A 17859-nucleotide genomic window follows, 5' to 3' on the forward strand; every position below is an offset into this window, starting at 1 on the left:
CAAGTATTTTTGGATAAATATCCAGTAGTAGGATAGCTGGGTCATGTGGTATTTCTATTTTTAATTTTTTGTGAAATCTTCATATCAGTTGTGTACATGCTTTTGTGTGAACATAAGTCTTTGTCTCTGGGATAAATGGAGACGTTTAGTTTCGTTAAGAAACACCAAGTGGGCCAGCCCAGTGGCACAGCGGTAAAGTCTGCACATTCCACCTGGGCAGCCTGGGGTTCGCTGGTTCAGATCCCAGGTGCAGACCTACGCACGGCTTGTCAAGCCATGCTGTGGCAGGCATCCCACATATAAAGTAGAGGAAGATGGGCACGGATCTTAGCTCAGGACCAGTCTTCCTCAGCAAAAAGAGAAGGATTGGTGGCGGATGTCAGCTCAGGGCTAATCTTCCCCAGTACAAAGAGGAGGATTGGTGGCAGATGTTAGCTCAGTGCTAGTCTTCCTCAAAAAAAAAAAAAGAGAAAGAAACACCGAAACTCTTTTCAGAGCAGCTGCACTGTTTTCCATTCCCACCAGCCAGGTAGGAGGGACCCAGTATCTCGACAACTGTCAGGATTCGGTGTGGTCACTACCGTGTTGCAGCCATTCGAGAGTGTGTAGGGGTATTTCATTGTCGTATCTCTGGGGCATCTCACTGTCGTGTCCGAGGGTCTCACTGTCGCATCTCAGGGCGTCTCCCTGTCGTCTCTCAGGGCATGTCACTGTTGTGTCTCAGGGTGCCCACCTCAGTCACCCCGCTCTCCACTCCGTGTGGGACCAGCCTGGGCTCAGACCACTCAGTAGGATCTGCAGTGGGGTGTTCCTACCCTGTGCCCAGGCTGCAGCCCAGACAAGCAGTCAGAGCCCCTGGGGCCAGGACCAGGGAACTGCATGTGTTATAGCCCAGGTCCTCGCGTGCAGGCCGGGCTGAGAGCTGCCAGCAAGGTGGGCAGACACGCTCAGCCTGGCCTTAGAGACTGCGCCTGGCCAGGCTGGGAGAAGACCAGGTGAACTCCAAGTATGAAGATGACAATAGCAAACACACAAAGACGAAAATACCTGTATGAGTTTCCTAGAGCTTCCAGAACAAATTTCCACTCACCTGGAAGCTCAAAACAACAGGAATTGGCTCTCCCACAGTCTGGAGGCCAGAAGTCTGAAATAAAGGTGTGGGCAGGGCCGTGCTCCCTCTGACAGCTCCAGGGGACGATCCTCGCCTCTCCTGTCTTCTGGTGGCTCCAGGCGTTCCCCAGCTGTGACCCCCATCTCTTTCTCTCCATCTTCATATGGCCATCACCCTATAAATCTGACTGATCCCCCTCTCTGTACCTTATGAGGGCACATGTGATGGCATGTAGGGCCCAGCTGACAAGCCATGATAAATGCCTCCTTTCAGGACCCTTAACTTACTCACATCTTTTGCCACATAAGTTCTGAGCATCAGGAGGTAGACATACCTTTGGGGGCCACGGTCCAGCTCACTCTAATACTCAAACTGGGGAGAATGAGCAGACCACTGTGACTACAAAGGAGTCCAGCTGGCTATTTTGCCAGGGGGCAGGACTGTGGAGCCTTGAACTCTAAGCTAAGGAACTGGGCTCCTTAGTCGGGGACGGGAAGACAGAAGGCCAGACCCAAGGCCCACCTGGGGGCAGGCGGGGGCTCCAGGAGGGCCTGGGGCTCCCCTTCACCAGGGACCAAGGTTGCACAGAGCCTCAGAGTTCGCCAGCGGGACGGAAGGCAACCGGAGTCTCCTGAGGCCTTTAAACCTGACCCCACTAGCCACTAGCACCATGAAGTAATATTCTTAATAAATCTTGTAACTTTATTTTGAATAATCCAATTACATGGCATTTGATTTTTATGTGCTAAACGTCAATTCATCAAACAGTGAGTGCCACAATTTCTGAAGCCCTGATTTGGATCTTTTATTTTGCGTAAACTGGAGACTCATAAAACGGAGACATCACCTCTGAGAGGCCCCGTCAGACTCCATCCCAAAGGGTTTGTTTCCGTCACCAAAGGACGTAAAAGACCCCACGGAGGACGGGCCCGTCGACAGGGATGACGGAGCCCATGCACGTCAGAGCAAGTCATTTCCTGACAATGAGAGGGCTTCAACCCTCTCCACCACGTTAGCTCCAATTATCTTCCTACCACGTGATGCCACAGGACGGGTCTTTGTAGCCACGGAATTGCACATTTACAGAGAAGGGCAGGAAAAGCCACGCTCCCCTGCTCCTCGATTGACCGCACAGCGGAGTGGACACAACTTTATAAAGTGTGGGTTCCAGATGCTCCAGCTTTCTGGAAAACGCTCCACTTCCTGGTGAGAAAATGTGACAGTGAAGGGAACATCCCCGCACACCTTTGAATTTAACAAAAGGAGGAAGTCGTCAAATGCACACTGGCTGGGCCTTGGGAGAACGTGCGCCTTCCCGTCCCTGTTGTGCCCAGGTCCCCGTTTCTCAGACGGTGTCCTGAGGGAGCCAGAAGACGGAGCAGGCCCTTGGCAATCCGGGGAATTCATTCCAAGGAAATAGCCCCAAAGAGTCACAGGGTGATGAGTGGGGTAGTGCAGAGGCAGCACAGGCTGCAGGGGACAGTGGGAGCAGCCCCGGGGGTGATCAGGGCACAGCAGGTAGGGTCTGTCACCGCGCAGCCAATACGACGGAACCTCTAGGAAAACCAGAGCCAGCACAAGAAACGAGAGGAGAAGGAAGGGCTCGTGCGTGCCCGCACCGTGAAGGCAGCCGTGGGTACCGCACGAGGCTGCAGGGAAAGCAGGATCTGGGTCAAGTGGAAGAGGTGTGGGTGTCGTTTTTAAAACTAAAATTGTTGGAATAACCCTTTCTGGTTGTTGTTGGGTCCCGGGTGTTTGCGGCTGTTGTTCTGAGACAGCCTCAGGTACTCAAGACCCACACCCCCGCGGCCGCCTCCTTAATTACAGCACGGTCACCGGCTCCCAGGAGCCCTATCCAGAGATGGACCGAAGCTCGGCCCTAACTCGGGCAGACAGACCCCCTGGGATTTTTTCTTCCACGTTTCTCCGCTTTGCGCCCCCTTTTCCACAGGCAGAAAGAGAGAAACATCCTTCAGTCCGTCACAAATTCCAAACAGGTTGCACCCAGCTGGCCAGGGTGAATGCCAGCCGGGCGTCGGGGGCTTCTGTCTGGAAGGTGGTGATGGCCAGGGGGGCAGAGGGTGGGTTCCAGCAAGCCAGGGAGGACTTAGCTGCCTGTCTCTGCCGGGGACCACCCCAGGAAGGTCAAGTGGCCACCCATCTGGGGGTAATTACAAGGCCATCTGCCTGAGAGGGAAACTTAATGGGGTTCCCAGGAAATCTCTGCATGAAGAGCGCAACTTCAGAGAATAGGAGGAAAATTGCCCTTTTCCAACCGGTGACTTCACACTGCGATCCTTCAGGCCCAGACGGCTGCTGTCCTCAAACGGACATGGAGTGGCTTTTCAGGCTGCGTCCCCCTGGGCTGATTTCAAAGTGAGCTGCAGGACGGGGTCCTGGAGACCAGCACTGCCCTGACCCTCGGGAAAGCTGCGTCCCCAGCCCTCACCTGTCGGCGAGGCCTCCATGGTGGGAAAACACCCGGCTGCCCCCCGCCCACACTGGGGAGGGTGCCACAGGAGCCCGACCTCACCACCAGCTCTCTGCTGTCCACTCCCTTCTCCCCGATGCCCCACACCCAGCATGCGCGCTTTCTGGGAAGGCTCTGCACAAGCACGTGCATCTGCACTGTTGGAGGCGGGGGCGCCACAAGGACCTGGAACACAGCCTCCGGCCCACCAGGCCATGCCTTCTCAAACCGTGTGCCAGCGCTGACCAGCCACCAGGGAGCGAGCACCGCTCATGTTTCGAGTGCACAGTAACCCCTCAGAGGCTGTTGGGGGTGTTTTCTGATGCGGTTAGAGCACTTGGGGACAGGGCAGGGAGTGGTCAGAGCCCTGGGCTTCCAGGCCTGTGGACGGCCTTTATCCCTAAACTAGCCTCCAAGAGCTGGTCCCCCGCCTCCCTGGCTGTCTCCTGAGCATGAGGGGGGCTGCTGGCCTCGGGGCAGGGAGACCCAGAGGCCAGTGATCACAGGGGTGGGGGATCACCTGCTGCACCCAGCGGGGGACGAGCCATCTCATTTCCGAGGACAGTTGCCCCTGCCCCTCAGCTCTCAGGTCATGACCCTGACCCAGACAGACCCCACAGGGAGCATCGGGGAGCAGAGTGGCTCTCAGGGTTCTGTTCCTGGGGTCTGGCTGCTGTGACTCACGCCAATGCTGCACCATTCAGAAAACGGGGCTGACTCATCACAGCTCGAGGCCCCACCTGCTGGCTTCTCCCCGATGCCACCCACCCAGACCCGTGTGGCCAGTGCTAGCTCAGTGCCCACTCCTCAGCCCCCACCCAGCCCCTGGCTTGCATCTCTTCCTCCTGCCCGCTCCCCACAGGGCTCAGCCCTCCCCTCCAGGTCCTGGCCTGCTCTCCTCCCCCATTCCCAAGGGGACAGCCCCCTTATTGATGAGGGTGAACTGGGAACCATCAGCCCCACTGCTCACTCAATGTCCGGGAGCCCCAGGACGTGGGCTGGAACCCAGAGGGAGAGGCAGGGCAGGCCCAGGCAAATAACAGGACAAAACCACTCCTGGGAGGATGGCAGTCACCAGCGGGGCCCTGGGAGGTTCTCCTAGTTTCCATCACGTCCAGGTGAGAGCAAACTTCCCCCACGCCCCCCACAGCCTCCAAGGACCCTGGTCCCGGCCTCCAAGCCCCCCTCCCAGGCCCTGCCTCCCTCCAGGGCTCAGGGGTTCCTGGCCCACTCTCCAGGCCTCAGCATCCTATCCCGAGGAAGCCAGAACCACCCGGCATTGACCCGTAGCAACGATCCTTTAACAGTCAGCAGCCCCCTGTGTCCTTCAGCAGAGGCTCAGAGCAGAGAGCTGTGCTGACCACAGAGACCCCGCCCTCCACCTTGTCCAGGCATGTGGCGGGAGGGGCGCCAGGGGGTGTCCCTCTGCAGTCACAAGGCTCTTGCCTCAACGACGTGGACCTTTCTCCCACACACTCGCATAGGGCTGGTTTTCCTTTCCCTTCCTTCTCCTTGGTCTCTGCTGATTCTAAAACACACACAACATCGTGAGTGAGAAGTAACGGGCTCCCAGCTGGGCTGAGAGGGGTCCCCTTCCTCCCCACGGCCATCCTGCCAGCTGTGCCAACACTCGGGAGGCACTGAAGAGATGCTGACAGAGATGGAGAGAGACCAAGATAGGCGCTGTTTCCAGGACCAAAACAATGCTTAACACCGAGCGGCTGTGGGAAGAAAGGGGCTTTCGTGACTGGGGGCAGAGACCCTGCCTTCGCCACCTGCCTCTTTACGCTGAGAAGGGGTCATCCTTGACATCATCCCCCCAGGCCTCTGGACCCCACCACCACCAGCTCAAGCAATCCCACCCTTTGATTTCCAACTGAAATGCCAGCGCTCCCACCTCTGGTTGGGAGGAGGGGAGACTGGGGCAAGCCTGGTCTGTGGCCCCGCTGGCTGCTCCAGAGTGCAGGGGGTCCTTCACCAACAAGGAGCCGACTGACCCCCATGTGGGGCTCCCTGTCTCCCAGGTGCAGGGAAATACCCCTCTGTGGCCTGGTCTGGAGAGGGTCACTGATGACACACCCTCCCTGGGCAGGCTCAAGTCCACTGCCTCCCCCACACGCCCCTCTGAGGGTGGACACTGCCCTCCAGAGCCCAGGTTCCAGAGCAGCTGATGGATCAGCTACAGCATTCACTCCTTCATGTCTCCCTTCACCCATTTCTTGGAAGTCCCACCGGTAGGAGCTTTCGGTCCTTGTGTCCACACTTTCCAGGGTTTTGTCTCAGGGATCTGCAGACGTTTTAGGGTCAGCTGTGCTGACCATAATACCTCTTGGGCCTCTGGGACCTGTGGGGAGCCCTGGAGAGTGTCCACTCTTCCATCCCCCACAGGGGTGGGCCCGGAGGGCCTGAGACCCATTACAGCTGGCATTTGCCCCACTGTCCAAATACCGTCAACAACTCCCCAGACAAAGGGACTGTCCACTCCTGTCCAGGAAGGCATGTGGCCTTTCCAAACCCTCTAGCCATCTCCCAAGTCCTGTGGCCCAAAGCAGGCTCACGCTGCCCCACCAGACCCTGGACCTGACTTATGACAGAACCCTCACCCAGCCCGGCCACTATCCAGAGCCTACCTGCTGTGCAGGGCTCTCTTGGCCCCAAAACTTCACCCCCAGCCACGGAGGTGTCTACAGAGATCCCCCCTCTGCCTCCATCCGCTCCTCTCTCCTCGTTAGCTGCTGGCCCAGGTGAAGGGCCCCCACTTGGCCAGAGAGGCCAGTGTCCACTTCCAGCTGTGGGAGGGAGGCCTCTTGTCTGCAGAAACTGACATTGTAAATTGGCAGCCAGAGACTTCTCAGGAGCTCGCTGAGCTGTTTGTTCCAAGAAGAGGAAGTACCAGCTCTCTGGTGGGGCCTGAGGCTGAGGGAAGTATTACCCGTAAAATGGTACAGCCGTGAAACGAGGAGAGGACGAGCCACAGTGGCAAGGGCCATCGGGGACTCTGACGTGATGAACCTGGGGGCGCGGCCGCACATCTTTCCCTTCCTCCTGCTGCCCTTGCTTCTCACCTGTTCCTGGAACCAGGGACAAGCATCATTTAGCAGGAAACTATTTCAATACCCAGAAATGTCCCTAAGATGGGAATAAAGGCGGAAGACACGTTTACAATCAGGAGCACTCATTGAACTTAAAAGTGGATTCGATTAAACCAAGCCCGGAGCCGAAATGCTAAAAAGTGAAAGAAAACATAGCAGACCCGAAGGCCTATAATGTTGGGAAAAAACAGGAAAAAAAAGTGCACAAAATAAAAGAAAGGCAAGACCCTGGGATTTCTGGTTCCCTCGCTGGATTCCAGCCCACCACCAGCTTTTTCAGCAAAGAATGAAGCACATCAGGGGCCAGAGGCTGCCTGGGATGGGCCAGGAGCGACTTTCTGGTACACTCCCCACCTTTCTCTTAAGCTTTCTCGCTTCCTTTTGGTGAGGCCTGGGATGTCGGGGGAGGGGAGGGGAGCGAGGAGAAGAAAGCAGAAGGAGAGTGGGAACAGCTGGCAACCTCAAGCTCGTGCAGGGCCAGGAAATCATCAGACCCTGACATCGGCCCCCGGCTCTCAGAAAGAAAAGCCAAGAAACGAAGAGAGCAGAGGGAAAGAGGAGAAAGGGAGGGAATAATAATGAGGGAATATTTTAAAAAGGGAGAGTCTTGGGAACCTCAACTGTCATCTCTCATCAAATGAGTCTAATCAAGTAAACTTTGAAAATAAAGTCATAGTGAAGATTTGCAAGTCACAATTGCCTTAGGGTGGGGCCAGGAGGAAGCCTCGGACGAGGGCGAGTATTGGCTGTGACGAGTGAAGGTGTGGGCTGTGCTGCTGCAACAGAGACCCCAAACACAGCAGCAGAAGCAAGACAGAGATCTCTCCTTCAGACACAGGTCCGGGCGTCTGCTCCAGTGCACATGGGACCCAGACTCCTTCCATGTTGTTGCTCTGCCATCCTTACAATGCAGTTTCCATCTCACAGCCCAAGACAGCTGCTCCAGCTCCTTCCTTCATGTCTAGTTTCCAGGCGGCTGGAAGGGGCAAAGGGAATTGGAGATACAGTCTTTACCTTTACTGGCCCCTTCTGGAACTTGAACTCACCCCTTCCACTCACAGCCTGTGTGGCCTTGTCTGATTTCAAGGGAGGCTGGGAGGTGGAGTCATAATCTGCGGGGCCACATATCCAGAAAGGGTGGATGGACATGGGGTCCACTAGGAACCCCTGCCATACTTGCCCAAAGAAAGCTGTCCCCTGAGCCACTGTGCCCAGCGTATAGCCGTGCGGCAGCTGCTCACTGACGCTCAAGCAAGCTGTGTTTGCCAAGAAGTAATTCAGTCCCTTCTCCCCTTGTTTAATTGACCAAACATTGACTGCCAATCAACTTTTGCTCTTTGTGAGATGGTGTCAAGTCACAGAGATGATTGAATTCCACTAGAAGCAAAGAAACAACGTTCTAACTGATGGAAGCTTGTTGTCTGGGGAGTGGCCACTCTCAGGCAGACCCCCAGTCCCACAGTTCCCTATGGGGCCCCCAGTCCCCAGGATGCCCTTAGTGCCCAGAGACGCGGCGTGACTGGAGGCCCCGGATGCTGCAGCGCGATGCCGCTGGCGTGCAGCCCACTGGGACACTGTCTGCTCAAGCCCTCTGCCTAGGACGGCTCCTAATGATAGACAAGGACAGACTGGCTGCTGGGGAAGGGGGTCTCGGGGCACCCAAGTGACAGGAGCTGGAAAGAAATCAAGGCCACCGGTCCCCACTCCCTCCCCCAAGCACAATGTTGCAGGATCTTATGGTTTTCTTTCACTCACAGGTTGAAGGATCAGTTTGAAAAATTGCAGCCAACTCAGCCTCACCATCAAATCACTGAAAGGCACCTCCCCTCTGAGAGGCTCCCTCCACGTGGCCCTGGGAGTCCGGTCACCGCCCTCCTGAGACAGGAGCCTTCACTGTGGCACATGGAATCTTCTGCAAATTCAGAGGAGGAGCCCACCCAGGGAACCTCAAGGAAGGGGGAAGAGGCCTGTCCCTCCGGTTACTGGACTCCATGGCTTCCTGGAGGCGGCGGCGGTGACGCCGGGAGCCCAGGGTGACCTTGGATGTCCCCAGGCTGCCGAAGGATTCTGAAACTGAGCAGCTTGGAGAGTGGGGCCCTGTTAAAACGAGCAGGCCCCGGAAGGGGTGCCCCCAGAAATGGTGCTGTGAGAAGGGGACACCTGGTCCTGATGGCCACCGAGAAGCCAGCCACAGGTAGAGGCAGGAGGCCAGCACTGCAGCTGGGCCCCCAGGTGGCTGTGCTCAGAGAAGACTGGCTGGGCACCCCCACTGCAGGAATCTCATTGTTTCTCCCCAAAACCAATTCCAATAGGTCCATCTCTCCAGCACGACCCCCGGCCCCCCAAATTAAGCCCACGCCTCTGTCTCATCTGAGCAGATTTACTGGCCATGTCTGCAGGGAAATGAATGAGGTGATGACAAATAACTCATCCTGGGCAGGGACAAAGTTCCGGAATCTTCTAAAAGTCAAGCAAAGTAGCCTGCAGCCCCAATCCTAGAGGTCCAGGGAGGCGCCTACCTCATCTAAGGAGACCAGAGAACGACTGGCCAGCAGGAGGGGCAACAGCCGAAGGAAGGAGCAGTAAAGTAAGTTCCAGAAGGATGGGGATCCCAGCCCACCTGGCAGCAGAGGCATCAGAGAGAATGGGTGACTGCTGCTCGGAAAAGAGTGATGAAGGTGACGAGTGTCGCTGGCCGAGCACCTGCTGCGAGCTGGGCTTCCTGCATTCATTCCAAGAGCTCCCACAGCAGGAATGCTCCCTCACTGAAGGACAGCATAACAGGCACAGAACAATGGACAGGCCATGCCCAGAGCCGGGTGACACGCAGGACTCCTTTTAGCTGGAACAAGAAGCAGGAAAAGAAAAACAAGACAAATGTTCTAAAATGGTCAGCTCTTTTCTCCTACTTCGTCCACCTGAACTGTCTTTTTCTAAACTTCTAAACCAGCAGGTCTGCTTTTCCTCAACAGCCGAGCCCACCTCACATGGGGCATGAGCGCTGGGTGCAGCCATGTGGGTCCCAATGCCCTGCAATCATACCCTCATCTTTTTTTTTTGGTGAGGAAAATTGGCCCTGAGCTAACATCTATTCCCAAGCTTCCTCTTTTTTTCTTTTAGCTTGAAGAAGATTGTCGCTTAGCTAACATCTGTGCCACTCTTTCTCTATTTTGTATGTGGGACACCACCACAGCATGGCTTGGTGGGCAGTGTGTAGGTCCACACCCGGGATTCAAACCTGTAAACTCTGGGCCACCGAGGCAGAGCCCACAACCTTAACCGCTGTGCCACCAGGCCAGCCCAACTCCCTCATCTTAATTTCACCACTGTTAACCCCGCAGACCCACAGGAGGATTGATTAGCTTCTCCTCAGCCACACCTGCCCCTGGCTAATACTAAAGACCATGGGCATGGCACAAAGTGGGACGAAGACGCTGGATTCCCTCAGCAAGCTTGGCTCAGCCTGCCTTGGGAGGGAGACGCAAACACCAGCATGTGACAAACCTGGATAGAGGCTGAGCCAGGCTTGATGCCTGGACCAGGAGCTTGCAGAGGCTGGGACTGGGCTGGCATGGGGCTTCTCCACCTACAAATGGGGCCAAAAAGAGGCTGCTACCTGCAGAGGCCAGAGATAACCATGCAACCAGAACCTCAGCCATGGTGGCCATGGCATTGCATGGCCGAGGGAGGAAATCCCAGTCTGATGAAGTCAGACCTGGTTCTGAATTGTGGACCCATTGGAGGCAGCTACAAAAGTGCTCGTACAGAGGGGTGAGCGAGGAGGAGAGGGGGGAAAGAAAATAAAACAGAAAACACCTACTTAAGATGAACTTACAAACTCAACCTCCAAAACATTTCAGAAAAATCAAGGCCACAGAACCCAGCCAATAAGCTCAACCAGTGGAAGAAACGAAACCATAAAGCAATCAGAACAGACACTGTAACATGCCACACGCTTGAAATCTTCAGAGATTAGACAGCAAACCAAGAAGACTATCAATCAAGGACAGAAGAACACAGGGAAGAACCCATCAAAAGTGGTAGACATGAAAAATATGACCATGAAATTTTTTTAACACCTCAATGAGTGGAATAAATGCTACACAGAAGAGGAAATAATTAGTGAGTTGGAAGTTTGTAGAGGAGCCGACCAAGAAAACAATACAGAGATGTTAAAGAAAGGAAAATATGAAAGAAAAGTTAAATGACATGGAAGCCAGACAGAGAAGATTTAGCACATGTGTATCGGAAGTTCCATTTGTAAAAAATAGAGGAAACTGCACTCAGGCACTGTGACTCTGTGGGGCATTCTGAGGGGATGGCTCCGAACTTTTCAGAATTGGAGACACGAGTACTCAGACAGACAGGATAAATAAACACAAACAAACAAAAATCTTAAAAGCTACTAGGGAGGAAGATTTCCTACAAAGGAGAAACAGTTGAGCTGCCAACAGACTTCTCATCAAGAACAACATATGCCAAAGACTTGAAGTGGTGTCTCCAAAATGCTGGAGAAACATTGCTGTCAGTCTGGAATTTTATACCCAGCTAACTACTCTTCGCAATGAGGACGAACTGAAGCCATTTCAGAAAAACAAAGACAAGACGTACTTATTTTTCACAGACACTCAGTAAAAGAACTACTTCAGGATGTGCGTCAGAACCCCAGAACAGCCCAGGGACTGGATGCCCCAGTACCATGGAAGGCGGTGTCAACTGGAGAGCTAAAATAGGGGAGTTGGTTGAAAGCGTGGAGGTCTCCCTCCAGGCCTCATGCCGGGCATTTTCCCATAAGAATCTGGAGTTTCAAGGCCAGCCCCATGGCCAAGTGGTTGGGTTCACGTGCTCTGCTTTGGCAGCCCGGGGTTTGCCAGTTCAGATCCTGGGTGTGGACCTACATATCGCTCATCAGGCCATGCTGCGACAACATCCCACACAGAAGAGCTAGAATGACCTAAAACTAGGATCTGCAACTATGTACTGGGGCTTTGGGGGGAAAAGAAAAGGAGAAAAATAAAGAGGAAGATTGGCAACAGATGTTGGCTCAGGGCCAATCTTCCTCAACAACAACAACAAAAAGCCTACTTTAAAAAATAGGAAAAAAATGAAGAATCTGGACTTGCATTATTTGAAAGATTAAAGCATTAACACTCTGGATCCAGGAGTATCAGGCACAGAGGAGGTCAGGAGTGAGGCACATGGCTGAAACAGGGGGCTTCAGTGAAAGCTTACATAGTGTGTATGATGGCTAATTTTGTGTCAACTTGACTGGGCTAAGGGATGCCCAGACAGCTGGTAAAACATTATTTCTAAATGTGTCTGTGAGGGTGTTTCACATCTGAACTGGTAGACTGAGTAAAGAAGATGCCCTCACCAGTGTGGGTGGGCCTCATCCGATCCGTTGAGGGCCTGAATAGAACAAAAAGGTGGAGGAAGGGCCAACTCGAGCTCTCTCTGGAGTGGGGACATCCATCTCCTCCTCCTCAGACATCAGAACTCCTGGTTCTCGGGTTTTCAGACTCAGACCAGGATTACACCACCAGCTCCCTGACTCTCAGGCCTTCACGCTCGGACTGAATCATACCAACCGCGCTCCTGGGTCTCCAGCTTCCAGACGGCAGATCCTGGGGCTTCACGGTCTCCACAGCCGTGTGAGCCAATCCCTATATTAAATCTCCTCACATATATATCCTACTGGTTGCGTTTCTCTGGAGAACGCTGGCTGAATGCAGTGGACCACAGCTCTCCCATCTCCGTCCCTTCCAGCTTGGAGACTGGGGCCATCAACACTGGAGAAAGTAAATGGCTCCAGAAAAAATATCTCTAGATGGCCATTTTGGGAGGCTTGCTGGTTAAGGGGGGGGGGACTTCAGACCTCATCTCTGGATCAGGCCCTGTGGTTGGGGGCACGGAGCACTCTGATCGGCCCGACTCTGACCAGATGTCCATTTTAGGGGTACTCTCATAGCCAGGGAGCTCTGACCAGAAGCGTCGCCTGGGATTAGAGTCAGGAGGAAGGGCAAGGCGGGCACCAGAAGAAAAGGGGGAAGCAGGTAAAAAACAAGCATGGCCCACTAAGAGCGTTCTAGAAAGACCAGATCTCAAAGATTCAAGGCAAATAAAAATAATCATACGTTAGAAAGGGCCCTCCCAGGGGCAAACCCAGCTTGCTGTCTAATTACCTCACATACTTGGCAGTGAAGGAATTATAGCTTCTCCCCTGATTCTCTCAAGGTGAATGAGAGGTCGTACCAAGCGAGTTCCGTGGAGGCTGGCTTCACATGTGACCAGCAGCTTTGGCATCCATTTTTTCCCCTCAGACTAGTGATGTGCTTCTGTATCTTTCTGTGCATCAAACTATTGCACGAGGAGTTTTAAAAGACCTTTGGAACAACAGTTCCTATAAACACAACATAAAGTGGTCAACATTGTATCAGGCTGGATGTTCTTGCCTTCAGAGGAGGCAGGTCCTCGGGCAGTGTAAGTTTCCTCGGGGTATATTTAAGCACACTCGATCTGGGGCTAATTCACACCTCCTGAAGGCAGGACCCTGTGGCCTCCAGTCATCACCCGCCCCCAAGTGTTCCATGAGCTCTCCCACCTGGCCAGATGGAAGGCACGCGTCTCCCTCCCCGGCCTGAGCTCCAGGAATTGTTCAGCTTACCACTCACCATTCTCCGCCCGCCTCATGGAGTTTCCCGCTGTGCGTGCGTAGATTCCGGCTCAGTGACCGCTCCAGGGGACCTGATGAGACATTTGGATCTCCTCTCTACTGCTCTGCCGGCAGCATCCCCAGGGCCCAGCCTCCGCCTCCTCACTTCTGCAGACAGCCACGCGCTGTCCACTCTCCCCTCCCTGCGGTGGTAGGAACGCTGCCTCCAGGAAGAAAACCGAGTGGACTGGACACCTCGCTTCATCTGTTTCCTGTCTCTTAGGGATCGCAGTCCTGTGCAGCCTGTGGTCCTGATGTCCAAATCCGGTTGTTTCATATATTTTGTCCAGCTTTCTAGTTCTTTTGGCAAAAACAAAAGAGCGAGCACAAGTTCCACCCCAGCTACTCCTTCACGGGCGGCGGCAGAAACTCTGAAAACTGTTTTGGTTATTTTAAAACCACTTCACTTCCTTGAGACCCCTTAGAAAATTAACTTGAGAAGGTTCAACCAGACGATTAAACTGACTACAACAGATAGGTAACGAGCACCGGCCGGACCCTGGGGGGGCTGACTGGTTTGAGCAGGAGGCCCCGGGCCGGGGAAGAGGGCCCCACGTGTGGGCGTGGCCATGCAGAGGCAGAAGCCAGTGGTGTCCAGAGCGGGACAGATGAAGGACACGAATCAAAGTGACCTCTAATTCTAACAACCTGAGGTCTCGACCTTTTATCTGAACTTATTTACTCCCTCTTTCAAAAATACAGAAAGTAAAATGTAAGTAATCAATAATAAAAGTAAAATATGCAGAATTTGCAAGCGCATGACTCTATTCAAAGTGAGATGAGTTGGGATTCAACCAACGATATTCCTGGATAGGCCTCATTTCTGAGAAGAGTAACCTGGGTCTGCTGTCACCAAACAGCCACTACAGTGCTCTCTATTTCTAGGACTGAGTCAGTAGACCCTCGTAAAACCAACTTTCAGGAAAGTTCGATGAGCTATAAGGATGACCACGTCAGACATCTGCCTCCAGCCATGGCCCTTCCTGATGAGAAGTGCCCGGCCCGCGAGCCCTACCAGGTGGGCAGACCTTCGGCCGCCATGGTTTATAGTCCTTGACCCTGGGCCTTCTCCTCCAGTTGAGTTGGCTGGACTGGAGTGGACACCTGAGCGGAATAACAAGTCCACACACTGACCCACGACCTGTGGGGTGGGCTGCCAAGAAAAAATCCCTTTACTTAAAAAACAGGAACAATAAACATCAAATGAATAAGACGTTTCGTAGTGAGAGCTGAAACTCAAAAGATACTTAGAGAGATGGGCCATGAGTTAGACCTGGGACCCTGTGGGGACAGGGGCACGAGAGGCTCTTACTTGCTGCAGTTACAAGTAAGGGAAAGTGATGAGATGGAAAAATGAGACGTAACATACCAGTGGGTACTGCATGGAGACAGCACAGACCCACGGAGGTGACGTCACCTTGTCGATGGCAGAGCCTGACTGCCGAGGTCCCCCGAAGTGCCCTGGGGCTGTGCCTCCTGCTAGAAACATCGGCTGTCGCAGCTCCTGCCTTGGATTTCCAGGAGCCTCTGCCACCTTTATTCCTCTATGTTACCTTTAAAATAAGCCCCCATCTCTTGAGCTAATTCGCATCCAAAGATACCTAACACAGAACAAAATGATCACTACCATTCGCAGGGACACTAAGACAGAACGTGAGTGGACTAGTAAAATATGAATTAATCGTTGCCCTAATTTGGCAAAGCAGAGAGCCAGGAGGGCTCTTGCAGAAGGCTCGAACCAGAGGCCAAAGAGCCGCATCTGATTCACAGACTTGTTTTGTTCGATTTGAAAAGCCTGTTTTCAGTAAAAGTGAATAAATCCTGCTATCTTGCTTCTCTTGAAAAATCAGAAGATGCCATGAGACTGGGCTTGTGCTCCTTGTGACGACAGGCATCTGGAGCTGAGAGGCAGCGCCCTCCTGAGATGGGGTGGGGTCTGCACAGTTCACCCCCCTGCCCCACGGCCCCACTGCTCACACGGGAACTCCTATAGGAGCACCTGACTCAGGACCCCGAGGGAAGCCATTGCCCATTCCCCATTGGCTCTTTTGTTCTGGCAGCAAAATTCCTGAACTGAAAAAGACCTGAACTGGGAATCAGAGGCCTTGGGTCCTCCTACCAGCTGTGCCTGCAGCTGCCACGTGACCTCGGTAGTCACCTGCCTCTCCAGGCCAGGCTGAGCTGGACCTCTCCCTGGTTACTTAATGCCGGGGAGACAGACCCTGTGAAAATCTTGAACTTGATCCCAGCCCTGGGACCCTGGGAAACAGCCATGGTTAAAGAAATGTCCCCAGGCTTTGTGGTCCAGAAAGAGCTCCCTGCCAAGACCCCCTCCACCCTGTATGATTCGGGTAAGACTCACGGGTGCCCCCTGGTTTACCCAGGACAAGGCCAGACTCAGACCCCAGACCCCCATTCTTTGCCTCACAAATGATTAGCTGAACTGTCAACTGCTCAACAGGAACAAACTTGGTTGAGCTCCTCCCACCCCCAGCAGGCCCCTGAACTTAGCCCTACCCTCAGCCGAGGCCAAGATGGGCCGGCCTCGGGCCACAGCACCCTCTGTTCTGCTGCCCTGTCTCCCACTCTTCCACACACTTCCACCCCGCTCTTTCTAGCTGTTTACTCTTCTTTAAAAAGGACAAGACTTTTCTGCCTGATCTTTCAGATGCCTGCTGATCCCGCGGGGGCGCCGCCTCCCTGGCACCATGGTGCCCCCTCCATTGCAATGTCCTGTCCAGTAAAGTCTCTTCTTACCAAAGTCCGCATTTGTCTCCTATTTGACACCTGTCCCTTCTCCTGGGCCCCTTATCCAAGGGGACACAGAGCAACTTTGGGGTGTTTCCTCCCTGAAGACGCACTCCAACCCGAGTCAGGACGCCTGGCCTCTGGCCGCCCCCATGAGACACACCTCCTGGTCGCCCAGACATCCCACTTCTCCCGTGTGCGAGCATCTTCAGGAAGAAAGGAGCCTCCTGCCTTTCCTTGAGTGGGAACCGGAGACTTCACAGGGGGACTGAGCAGTCTGAGCTCCCGCTTGAGGACAAGTCCATTTCCACCACTGAGTTGCGACCTGCCCCTCTCCTTTGTGCATGGAGGTCAAACCAAGGCTTGTCCCCACGTGAACCCAACAGAAGAGTGCTCTAGAGCTGCCCTCCCCCGCCCCCCAGAGACCTGGGCCACCGGAAACACTGACTCACCCAGGACAGATGGGCCACCACACAGAGTCCATTTCATGATGTTTTATGAGTGTCCAGCTTCCAGCATCCTGTGCTGACAAGGCCACCCCCAGGAGCCAGCCAGAGCCTGTCCCAGGGTCGGTCCTCTCCCTTCCCCTAAAACCACACATGGCGGACCCACGAGGAAGGGGTGGAAACACACAGCAGTGAGAGCTGGGGAATCAGCCACGGAGGGCAAGCTGCCTGAAAATAGTAACCAGAACCAAGTCGGAGGTCCCCCGGGGAAACGCTCACTCTGAGCAAATGCGTAAATCCAGGGTGACGTGTCCTCCTCTGCAGATGGTGTGTGAGCAGCAACTAAAGGCCACCCCATGCCTGCCGTCTGTCCCTCCGCCTGGCCTGACTCTGCTGCTGTTCATGACAGGGCCACCTGGTCCTCGGGCACCTGGGCAGGTCCTCTGCTCTCTTTTCGTCCTCTCTGTAGCAAGATCATATCCCGAAATCTCCCCCGGGTCCTTCAGTCTCAGACTCCTGCTGAGACTGGAATGTCACTTTACGGTCCCATGGAGCTTGGCAATGTAGCCAGTTGGTCCCCAACACCCCTCCACAAGCCAGGTATGGGGCCTAAGAAATGGGGGCAGGGGGGTGGTGCAGGAGAGTCCATCTGACTTCCAGCGGTGCAAGGTCCCAGGAATGTCCTCGGGGCCCTCTTTCTTGTCCCCAACTCGTTCCCCCATTGCCGCAGGGAATTCCCCCATCACAGAGCGCTCTGCTGGGAAGCCCCGAATCCTGCCCCTTCCTCCTCTTTTCTAAGTGCACAAGGACACGAGTCCCTCACTCTTTCAGGGGGCCCAGCTGACCCTGAAAAGGGTCAGCTCTGCATCCCCCAGGACAGGGGACCCAGGGACAGGAGAAGCCCTGTGACAGGCATCACAAAGAAAACAAATGTGGACTTAGGTGAGGAGCGATATACTGAAGTGGTATGGTGGGGGGTGGGGCACTGTGGTGACAGGGAGATGCATGGTCTGGAAGGGCAGGCACAAAAAGGAGGTGAGCGGGGCTGGAAGAAACCGGGGTGGGCTGTGGGGTGCAGCAGGGGGTCTCGGGGACAGGTATGTGGTTGGGCTTGGGTTTGCGTTAGTCCCAGCCTGGCATTTGGAAGTCCCTTGGGGCCGAATCATCCTGAGATTTGCTGCTGGGAGGGACAGAGACTTGTACAAATCTGAGAAAATGAGCAACACGTAGGAACCTGGGAGCTGGTTCTCGCTAGGCGAGCAAAGCTCGAGGTCCCGAGA

The 17859-nt window shown here is 54.4% G+C and overlaps 1 long non-coding RNA gene across 1 annotated transcript; it reads right to left on the reverse strand.

The window, feature by feature from the left end:
• Nucleotides 1-12861: 12861 nt before the first annotated feature.
• LOC124234225 (uncharacterized) lies at nt 12862-16706 on the reverse strand. The gene is made up of 3 exons (XR_006887252.1): nt 16586-16706; nt 13345-13685; nt 12862-13073 (listed from the first exon to the last, which is right to left on the reverse strand). It is a non-coding gene; the product is annotated as an uncharacterized LOC124234225 (long non-coding RNA).
• Between the last annotated feature and the right edge of the window lie 1153 nt (nt 16707-17859).

The sequence above is a fragment of the Equus quagga genome, unplaced genomic scaffold, assembly GCF_021613505.1.
Source record: "Equus quagga isolate Etosha38 unplaced genomic scaffold, UCLA_HA_Equagga_1.0 73442_RagTag, whole genome shotgun sequence".
Classification (NCBI taxonomy): domain Eukaryota; kingdom Metazoa; phylum Chordata; class Mammalia; order Perissodactyla; family Equidae; genus Equus; species Equus quagga.